We start from the raw sequence: 12,155 nt of genomic DNA, 5'->3' as shown, positions 1-12,155 counted from the left end.
AAGAGAAAATTGAGCGTTGTACAAACTTTTGATGGTAAAGAAATAAAAGCGACAGACTGCATAATAAAGGTTGCCATCACAAGGGGCAATATAACGTGACATTCTCTTGCATTAAGGGGTTGAGCATACAAAGAAATAAGCGCATGGCAACCTCTACTTCCCTCTACAAAGGGCCTATCTTTTACTTTTATGTATTTAGTTTTATGCAAGATTCAAAGTTTTTCTCTCTATTCCTTTTTATTTTCTCCTTTGGCAAGCATCATGTGGTGAGGAAAAATCTAGGCACATATGTCCAGTTGAATATGAGTAGCATGAGTTATTATTGTTGACATCACCCTTGAGGTGAATATGTTGGGAGGCGAAACTATAAGCCCCTATCTTTCTATGTGTCCGGTTGAAACGTTTTGCTCATGTGTATGCGGTGAGTGTTAGCAATCATAGAAGACTATATGATGGTTGAGTATGTGGACTTGCCTAAAGGCTCCGATACGTGACCCTTCCTGAAAAGATGATGAATTGTAGTTGCAAAGTTGACTGAGAACATAGTTTGTTGGTTTCTAATAGAATTTATGCTTTATACTTCGATAGTGTGATGAATTGTTACTTATTCATGAGAAGTCTATGATAAAATTTCTATGATAAAAGCTTTATGTTTAAATTTGTTGCTGTTATAATAATCTACATGATGCTTCTATGTCCGTATTTTGTTTTTATCGACACCTCTCTCTCTAAGCATGTGGACATGTTTTTTGATTTCGGTTTTCGCTTCAGGACAAGCGAGGTCTAAGCTTGGGGGAGTTGATACGTCCATTTTGCATCATGTTTTCCTACTGTTATTTATGATGTTTTTATCCATAATAATCCTTTTGGAGTAATTCTAATGCCTTTTCTCTCATAATATGCAAGGTACACACAAAGAGGGAGAATTCCGGCAGCTGGAAATCTGGACCTGGAAAAGCTACGTCAGGCCACCTATTCTTCACAACTCCAAACAAGCTGAAATTTACTGTGAATTTTTATGGAATATATGAGGAATATTGGAGCCAATAAGTACCAGAGAGGGCCCACCAGGTGGACAGAACCCACCTGGGCGCGCCAGGGAGCCCAGGCGCGCCCTGGTGGGTTGTGCTCCCCTCGGCCCACCTCTGGTGCCCATCTTCTGGTATATAAGTCATTTTTGACCTAGAAAAAATAAAGAGAGGACTTTCGGGACGGAGCGCCGCCGTCTCGAGGCGGAACTTGGGCAGGAGCAGTTTTGCCCTCGGGCGGAGCGATTCCGCCGGGGGAACTTCCCTCTCGGAGGGGGAAATCATCGTCATCATCATCACCAACAACTCTCCCATCTTGGGGAGGGGAATCTCCATCAACATCTGCAACAACACCATCTCCTCTCAAACCCTAGTTCATCTCTTGTGTTCAATCTTTGTACCAGAACTATAGATTGGTGCTTGTGGGTGACTAGTAGCATTGATTACATCTTGTAGTTGATTACTATATGGTTTATTTCGTGGAATATTATATGTTCAGATCCAATATGCTATTTAATACCCCTCTGATCTTGAGCATGATTATCATTTGTGAGTAGTTACTTTTGTTCTTGAGGTCACGGGAGAAATCATGTTGCAAGTAATCATGTGAACATGATATGTGTTTGATATTTTGATAGTATGTATGTTGTGATTCCCTTAGTGGTGTCATGTGAACGTCGACTACATGACACTTCACCATTGGGCCTAAGGGAATGCATTGTGGAGTATTTATTAGATGATGGGTTGCGAGAGTGACAGAAGCTTAAACCCTAGTTTATGCGCTATTCCGTAAGGGACCGATTGGATCCAAAAGTTTAATGCTATGGTTAGAATTTATTCTTAAGATTTTTCTCATAGTTGTGGATGCTTGCGAGGGGGTTAATCATAAGTAGGAGGTTTTCTCAAGTAAGAACAGCACCTAAGCATTGGTCCAACCGCATATCAAATTATCGAAGTAGCGAACATGAATCGAATCAACATGAGGAAAGTGACTAGATGAAATTCCCGTGTACCCTCAAGAACGCTTTGCTTATTATAAGAGACCGTTTTGGCCTGTCCTTTGCCTAAATAGGATTGGGCTACCTTGCTGCACTTTTGTTACCATTAACGTTACTTGCTCGTTACAAATTATCTTGGTGTCAAACTACTCTGCTACTTACAATTTCAGCGCTTGCAGACAGTACCTTGCTGAAAACCACTTGTCATTTCCTTCCGCTCCTCATTGGGTTCAACACTCTTACTTATCGAAAAGGCTACAATTGATCCCATATACTTGTGGGTCATCAATACGCTGCTCCTCCACTAGGCGATCGCGCTCCAACAAGTCCTCATACCTCGCATTGCCATCAAGACCGATAGAATGCCTCCTCCCTCCGTCTGCCTTCCGGTGAAAAACCGAACACTAGTTCCAGCGGTGACCGCCTCTGGCGTCGCCTATTGCGGACGGGCGGGGGCATGACGGACGTGGCGAGAGCGAGGATAAGTGGCGAGCAACGTCGGGTCGGTGGGGGCTTATGAGGATAGGGCGAGTTGGGTGATGGTGCCACCGGAGAACGCCGGGAACCAGTAATTATAGGCGGAAGGTAGGTGAACCAGTGTGTCGCGGGAAACGCGATGGTCATCGCGGTCATTGGAATTCAATGCATAAGCAGTCATGGCTTAGCGCGCCAGCTTGCCGTGGAAAACTAGGAAAACTGAAATTATGACTGTGCCGTCCCGTCCCGTCCCGTCAGTGGTGCATCCCGTCCGTGCTGGGTCGCACGTCGGCATGACGGTCAAACGAGTGCGCTCGATTCATCCAGATGAGGTACGTGCGTGATCCGTTGGTTATTCGCGTAGGATCGAGTCGGTCAGATAGTGTATGTGAAGGATCGCAATAGCGGATGAGCTTTCACTGGGAGATAAGGCATTTGCGAACTTTTTTGCTGGTAGTTTCTTCATATTCGCATGGCATTTTCTTCAGAACAACATGTCAGTTTCTGCAGTGGTAGGCATATTTATTCAAAAAACTGCCACTTCGGATCTTGCGTCGCGACTAAAACTGCCAGGAGCATATTAGTAGGCTAGCTAGTGATCGATCAGTAACTTGTAAAACACTAAGCGAACAGAAATAAGGAACTGTTAGTAACTTGTAAACACTAAGAACACAGAAATACGGATCATGCTGTGCACAGTAGTAAGAGCCGATCCATTCGAAATGTTCACACGAGACTCACAGGCCTGGCATTGTAATATGTTCACATTAGTAGCCCAAATTGACAACCAACTAGTACGATTCCCATACATAAGATCAACATGTTAATGCATCTCAATGATTCATAGATCATATACAAATATGTAGCTCCAAAAGCAAAGATCTAGAAAAAACATTTGTTCTTCCTACTAACATGGATGCTTCTCTGGGCCAACATTTAGTACGGAGTGAAAGACATATTTGTTTGTGAAGTCTACAATTCCTCTTGCAAACATAAGTGGTTTCACCAACAGCTGGAACCATGAGAATGAACCATACATGATGGAGGAACATCCACTGCAATATGATTTGGTCTTCTCTCGATCACATGGCGAGACTATTTTCGGAATACAAACTTTAACTTAGGCAAAATGATGCCCATTGTATAATCAGACCAAAGCAATGAAGCACCTAGTGCTGGCCAATAAAGAGTACAATACTACTTTTGTGCAGTCCATGAAGTGACTATCCAATCTTTCTGTGTCTATTTTCAAATGGCACTTCATGTAGTGACTATACTATTATCTTGTGCAGTTCCACCAAAATTGCGGTCACTTTGTTTGTTTGCCAAATAGCAACGGGCAGACATCTGTCTGCTCAAATATCAAGCAACTAGTAAACATATACCCCCACCTAGTATTTTCGGTTTAAACACGTCTCTTCCGCTTAGCATCTGTCATGTTTTGCACTGGACAATTTGATACTGTCATGTTTTGCCCTGGACAATTTTGTACTGAGCAGAAATATAGCGCCTATTCTTCATCAGACCAAGGATATCCATGTTCGCAGTGATGGAAGAGGTGAAATCAATACAACCGAAATTGAGCATCCAATCATTGAATCATGTCCTGCACCTCCAATGTAGGTCCACCCTGCCAATAAATTCACATGCAAACCACTAATATTACTATCTAATGATAGTACAAAAAGAGTAGCGAGATAGTAGCAAACCATGTACCTTCATAATGAATAGCTCATAGTGCCACCAATTGGATATAACAGTTTAGAAGAAAACATGCTCCTAATGTTGAACCATTTGGACTTTTTGTGTAGTTCCACTAAAATCGAGCATCCTTGTTTGCATAGATATTGAAAGTGTGTTTACTATAAAAGTGGCACTAGTTGAAGCATAGACTCAGAAATATAAGCATTCCAATTTCTTAATGGGAAAAGGTAGCAAGACTGTTTCTAACCACCTGTTTAAAGGAATAAATAAGGCAACGGCAGCTGATGTCAGGAAGGCATACATAGTATTTTCTTAAAAACTGAACCATTCATGACCTTTCCTCTTCTTTTAAGCATGTTTTGTACAGTTCAACTAAAATAAAATGCCATCACTGCCTTGAAAATTCAATAACACTGTACAAAAAGAAATGACTTAACATTACATCATGATGCCAGGTATGTAATCGACAGGCATTAGAGACAAACATACAGACCTCCTAAGATAACATAATGAAAATTAATTTTAACAAAGGTGTGACTAGCTTTACTGGGATATTTTGAGTGAACTCTACACCCTCTGTTCCTTAATATAAGACGCTTTCGCAATTCAATTTAAAGTACCCAAACATCTAGTATTTAGAAAAACAGGTAGTAGTTTTCTTGAGCACATATCTGGGAAAGCATGCCAAACTTTATATATGTCCATACGCTAATGCAACACCATCCGAATAGTACAAGTATACACTAATCCAGTGGCTAGTGCAACAGTAGAGTAGTTTTTTATTACGGGGTACAGTACAATGGTTTTACTGAACAAATTTTTCCATAAGCTAGCACTGGAAGATTTCTATAAGCATTAACAATACAAAATGTAAAGGTAACAAGTTTCAGCATTGGTATACTAGTTGTGCAACAGCATTAAACCAAATACAAAAGTCTAAAGGTAACTAGCATTATTAACTAATGATAGTATTAAAAAATGCAAACCATGTACCTTCAAGGTAAATATCATTTTGAACTCGAGGGACCTCAAAATTGCTATCTCAATCTTGATAATTGATCAAACATAAAAAACTTGATCGAACGAATCAAGATAACAGCCAGAGGAGGAGGTGCCCACTCTTGACCATTCCTCGTGTCTTCATAATTTTTTGTGCAGTTTAACCAAAATAAAATGACATCAGCGCCTTGGCATTTTGGTCACACTGTACAAAAAAATTGACTTATCTCATGAAAGTGAGGTATGTAATCTATAAGCATTAACAGTGCAAAAATCTGAAGGTAGTAACAAGTTTCACCGTTGGTATACTGGCTGTGCAACAACATTACAATGCCTTAGCTGAAAAATCTTTAATACATCCACAATCAATAGCGGCATTGCTTAAATTTATCGGTGGCATTAGACCGAGTGCGGCATTAGTTAAATGTGGCATCACTTTAGCAGTAGCATTGCTTGGCTTTACCGCTGGCGTTATACTAACAGCAAAAAAGTGGCAATAAGAGCATTGGAGGCCCATTCGGACAGTGGGCGCACTAGTACGATGTACCTCCACGGACGCATAGAGTGGTGAGGGAGGTATGGTTGCCCAGAGCAACAAATATCCAGGCAGCATATGTGGATTACATCCCATTTTTGTTCTCTTTAGCCACCTTTTCCCTATGTGAGGACAATAAACTGATCGACCTGGTCATTCTCTATTATGTTGTCATGCCTTTCTACCCTTTTTCAACCAAGAGACACAAGACTCGTTCCTTAGCTACTAATTTTCCCCTTTTCAACCTAGATGCGGGTTCGATGCCTAGTCTCTTCGACAGTACTTTCTCCCTTCCTTTCCTTATTCAACCCAGCCATGGATTAGTCTGCATGAAGTAGGGTTTCCTTTAATAGTGCAAATTAAGGTTTTCTTCTGCGTGACCAAAAGAGCAGAGGATAGCAAATTGGGAAGATTGTGGAGTGGAAAAAGATCCACATGCAGCGATGTCATAGATGGGGCAATAGAACAAGGGTATGGTTCAAAAAGAGGTGGCATAGCTGAGGGTCGGCGGGAAGTGTCTTCGCTCGTGGTCGTCGTCCTCCGCACACACTCTGGCAGCGAGCTTGGGGACGGAGGCCATCCCACGCGGGCGCTAGGTCTAAGAGGACGACCTTGTCGTCAGTGCATGACCTCGCTCGCCGACGACGAGTGCGTCAACGCTGCACATCCTTTTCTTCCCTGGCGGATCTGTGACCACCGGTGAGGAGGGAGAGAGAGGCCGTCTTTTTTAGATCTGGAGAGAGGGTGATAGTGTGAGAAGCAAGTGGGCAGCCCTTAGCAAGCAAGCGCTGAAGCTCTAGCCTATATATCTTTTTTGATACTAGTACTAGAGGTGGAGTAGTGGTAGAGTAGTTTATATTTTCTCTGCATACAGTACCAGTTAGTCGTGCTTCCAAACTGAATGGCACGCCATTAAAAAAATAAAGTCGAGAAATAATGCGGCACCTCGGGCCAACGCGGCCAGATCGCATTTTGCACGAGAAATGACACACCATGTTTTGTTGACATGTGGTCCCATTTCAACATGTCAGTGAGACGACGGCGAGTCCTTTTGTACAATTTCCGAATAGACGTCTATGTAGGCCGGGGCGCCTCTTCCTGTACAATGTCAACCATCTACCGCCTCTTCGCCTTTCCCTCTCGAGTTGGAACTGTTGTCGCACGCTCTTCCTCCCTCCTCCATTTGCCTTCACCCTTCCTTCTGTCATTGTTTGATCATCTTCTCCATGGAGGGAGAGGCCGGAAACGACCCCGTTATTCTTTCCCCGATTTGAAAGATGACGTGGTGGAGGAACTCATTGATCGGTGCGACATCATCATCTCGGCTAGCATGGTAGGTTCGTTCAAGACCATTCTCGACTCAACTAATAACATCATTACAAAGAACCCAAGGCTCCAGGAGCGATTTGATCTCCCCTATCTTCTTCTCCATGACCCTGCTCGCTGGCATGCGGATGATGGAAGCCTCGTTGTGCAACTTGATGCCACTTGATAATGATACGTGTGATGTTAAGATGCCATCGCTTAAGGGTAAGGCCTTGGCAGACGCAAATAGAGATTGGTTGTTTATATTGTACCACTGTGAGTGGGAACTGGTGAATGTGTACACTCGTCAGCGGATTCCACTTCCAAAAATCTCAGAGTGCCCTGAGGTTGAGCACACAGATGATCTACGTATGTTCAAATACGATCATGGTGACTATCGTCTACGGAAGATAGCAATTTGTCAAGTTCCCAACTGCTCTTGGGATTACATGAAGTATGAAGTTGTTGCTATCTTCAACAAGCTTGTTACCATCCTTACTTCCACGCCCCGATGGATATTGCTCAAAAACCAATTTCTGTACACAGATGAGTACTGTGATGCAATTCAATACGAGTGTCTTGTGTTTGCTGCCACCACTCGTGGCACTATTTTTGCATGGAATCCTTATGGTTTCGGTACGTTTGTCTTCCAGTGTAATTATAATTGTTTCATCCACATGCATGCGGGTTAGCTAGTTTCCCTTTACTAATTAACCTTCTTGTGTTTCCAAGATCCTGCGAACATTCCACGACCTATACTTCAAAAAATTTATAACCAAGGGGGAGATGATGATGGTGATGATCACGAGCATGAGGACGAGCAGGACCTATATATTCAGTGATGCCTAGCAACTTATTCTGATGGATCACCTCTTCTTGTCTGTATACAATGCATTGATGATGTAACTATTAAGGAAGCAGGTGTTGTCTCCCATGGTCGCACTCTCCGGACCTATTCCAACACCAGTTGTAGGGTATTCGGGATGGATACTAGTGTGCTAGCGCCAACACCTTCTCCCTGGTTCAGTATTGATAGTCTTGGAGAAAACTCTCTCTTCCTTGGACAAAACTATCCAATGATGGTGAAAGGCGATCCAGCTGCTGTTGACACAACGTTATTACCATTTATGAGAAGCAATTGTATCTATACCTCAAAAATTGCTATGGTTCCCTATCCTGGCTATCATAATATGCGTCCTGATATAGGCCGCTTCAGCCTGGATGATCAGTGTAACGCCCACGATGCGGCTATATGTCCCACATGTCGAGGCACGACTTAGAGGCATAACCACATTGTGGTTTTGTCGCAAGAAGGGTCATCTTCACACAATCCCATGTAATGAACAAGAACGGGATAACGAGAGTTGGCTTACAATCGCCACTTCACACAATACATAAATATTTCATACAACATCCAAAATCCACACATAGACCGACTATGGTCGAAACCAAAAGAAAATAAGATAACCCCAAATGCTAGATCCCCGATCGTCCCAACTGGGCTCCACTACTGATCAACAGGAAAAGAAACATAGTAACGACCAAAGTCCTCGTCGAACTCCCACTTGAGTTTGGTAGCATCGCCTGCACTGGTATCCTCGGCACCTGCAACTGTTTTGGAAGTATCTATGAGTCACGAGGACTCAGCAATCTCACACCCACGAGATCAAGACTATTTAAGCTTATAGGAAAAGGGGGTGTAATGAGGTGGAGCTGCAGCAGGCACTACGCATATATGGTGGCTAACATACGCAAGTGAGAGCGAGAAGAGAAGCAACGCAACGGTCGCGAAGCTAGAAATGATCAAGAAGTGATCCTGAAACTACTTACGTTCATGCATAACTCAAGCCGTGTTCACTTCCCGGACTCCGCCGAGACGAGACCATCACGGCTACACACACAGTTGATGTATTTTAATTAACTCAAGTGACAAGTTCTCTACAACCGGACATTAACAAATTCCCATCTGCCTCATAACCGCGGGCATGGCTTTCGAAAGATAATACCCTGCAGGGGTGTCCCAACTTAGCCCATTATAAGCTCTCATGGTCAACGAAGGATAAACCTTCTCCCTGGAAGACCCGATCAGCCTCGCAATCCCGGTTTTACAAGACATTTCGACAATGGTAAAACAAGACCAACAAAGCCGCCCGATGTGCCGACAAATCCCGATAGGAGCTGCACATATCTCGTTCTCAGGGCAACACCGGATGAGACTAGCTACGAGTAAAACCAGCCCTCAAGTTTCCCCAAGGTGGCCCCGCAGGCAACTCGGTTCGGACCAACACTCAAAGGAGCACTGGCCCGGGGCGGTCTAAAATAAAGATGACCCTCGGGCTCGCGAAAACCCAAGGGAAGTGTAGGTGGTAGGTGGTCAAATGGTAAAACCAAGGTTGGGCCTTGCTGGAGGAGTTTTATTCAAGGCAAACTGTCAAGGGGGTCCCATAAATCACCCAACCGCGTAAGGAACGCAAACTCAAGGAACATAATACCGGTATGACGAAAACTAGGGCGGCAAGAGTGTTACAAAACACCAGGCATAAAGCCGATCCTTCCACCCTTTACCAAATATATAGATGCATTAATTAAATCAGAGATATTGTGATATCCAAAATATCCATGTTCCAACATGGAACCAACTTCAACTTCACCTGCAACTAGCAACGCTATAAGAAGGGCTAAGCAAAAGCGGTAACTTCGCCAAACAACGGTTTGGTAGGAAAGGATGGTTAGAGGCTTGACATGGCAAATATGGGAGGCATGATATGGCAAGTGGTAGGTAGCGCAGCATGGCAATAGAACGAACAACTAGCAAAGCAAAGATAGAATTGATTTCGAGGGTATGGTCATCTTGCCTGAGATCCCGCAAGGAAGAAGAACGAGTCCATGAAGAAGACAAACGGACGTAGTCGAACGAATCCTCACAACTCCGGAACGAAACCAAAGCTAACGAGAGAAGCAACCCGGAAAGAAACAAACAACATAGTAAACAACCAACACATACACATGGCATGATGCACCAACAATTATGATGCACGTCCGGTTTAAATATGCATGGCATGGCAAAGTGCAACAAACAATACTACAAATTAAGTGGAGCTCAATATGCAACGAGTTGCAGATTGACAAAACACCACATCAATTATTTAGTTCTCTCCCGTTTATGTACCCAACAAAATTAAATGTTGTTAAACATGGCAAGAGGTGAATCATATGAAAACTACCTATCTAGGCAAATTTAAATGAGGCCGGAACAACAAACAACAATTCCAGAAAATCCCCATATGCATATTTAGCAATTTAAAGCAAACAACAATTTTAAATGTTGTTAAAATGATGCGGATGACATATGCAAGTTTTATGCAATTTTATGAAAATGTTGACATGAGCATGTTATGAGGCATTTGTCACCGTGGTGGAAGAAAAGGGTGCCACGGCAACGAATCCGAAAATGATGCCACGACAACATATCGGTTCCAGTAACTCGATTGAGATACCGGTGCAAAAGAGAAATGTGCGGATGTGTGGAACACGCAAGAGATGGTGGGGGTGCTCCCGGTTACCGGGTTCCCACGGGTCAATGGCGGTGTCAAACGCGGGAACAACTAACGTTCACGGGCGGATACAACATCCAAACATGCATCTCATACAACACATGCATTCATCCACGGGTCAATGTCTCGGCAGTTATACCTTCAAAGCGTGCAAACGGGACGGTTCGGGTTCGGTGCAATGTAGAGGAAGTAGACGTTCTCGGGATGGTCGTAGTGGAAGTAGTCGTTCATGTTCCGTATATGTTCGGGGTCGCCGGTAGTTGAACTTGAAGGTCGTTGACGTCGTGGTACTTGGTATCCTGGCGCCCTCTCGGCCTTGACATAGACGAAACGGAACGCGACGATTGGTACTCGGTCTCCAGCGACATCAACATAGGAAACTTGGGCGACGCTGGGCATCGAGAAGAGGAGCGTGCTCGCTCGGGCATGGAGCTGGACGCGGTCAACGCGCGTGGCGCACGTGCGGGCGGTTCGAGCAGGCAGCAGCGCTGCTCATCCTCCTCGGTTGACGCCGAGGTGAAATGGGGCATGGCGGGCAGACTTGGCGCGGAGCAAGGAGGACCGGCGGGGACGCGGTCGAGGAGGAGGCCGACGTCGCGGAGGACGGTGGCATGGTCGGGCGCAGAAGGGAGCTTGAGGAGGAGCTCGGGGAAGCGATAGCGTTCCATGGCGGCGGAGGCAGTCGCGGTGGGTGGCGGGGGAGGAGCACGGCCGACGCGCTTGAAGGCCGGCACGGTGGCCTCCATGGCCGGCGGCCGTGCGGTTCGCGCAAGGTGAAGGGGCGCCATGAGATGGGGCCTGCGGAGGGGAGGAGGCACGGCGGAGCGGAGAGCTCGGGGCACCGGCGGTGGCCTCGGGAAGGAGAAGAGGGGCTTAGCGCGGTGGTGCGAGGAGGAGGCAGAGGGGATCGGGGACGAGGAGTGGCGCTACTCTCTCCCTGTCTCTCTCTGACGGCGCACGCACAGGAGGGAGGAAGGGATCGATGGGGGAGATGGGGATCGATGCAGGGAGGCTAGGGTTAAGAGCAGGTGTGGGAGGCTGGGCCTAGCAGATGGGCCTTAGGGAAAAATAGGATGGGCTGGCCTGGAGCAGCTCCATCTCTCTCTCTACCTCTTTTAAACATTCTAGCAGGAAAGAAATAGAGAGAAGAAAAGAAAGAGAGGGTTAGGGAAAGATGTTGGACCCGCGGATAATTTCTCCGGACTCACAAAAATGTGCTTGTTCCTAGAAAATAGAAAAGGCCATGATTGAAAGATTTGAATTCAAACTCATTTGATTTAAATACAAATGATTTGAATAGGAAGTGAGGGTTGGGAAGGTCCAAAAATGTTCGGATTTTTGGTGGAGCTCCGGAATATGATGAAAGAATATATGGCAAGATTGGAGACCAAGAATTAAGATAACAAAGGCATTGGGATTATTTGCAAGTGTGTTATGGAGATTTCCAAATTAAGAAATATTTAATATAGCTCCCTAATATTGGGAGGATATGTTATAAAGAGAAGTCACCATGTGCATTTCCCTCGATTTAAATGGATCGAAGATCCATGCAATT

Source organism: Aegilops tauschii, chromosome 1 (assembly GCF_002575655.3).
Source record: "Aegilops tauschii subsp. strangulata cultivar AL8/78 chromosome 1, Aet v6.0, whole genome shotgun sequence".
Lineage (NCBI taxonomy): Eukaryota > Viridiplantae > Streptophyta > Magnoliopsida > Poales > Poaceae > Aegilops > Aegilops tauschii.
Note: the sequence above shows the minus strand (reverse complement) of the source record.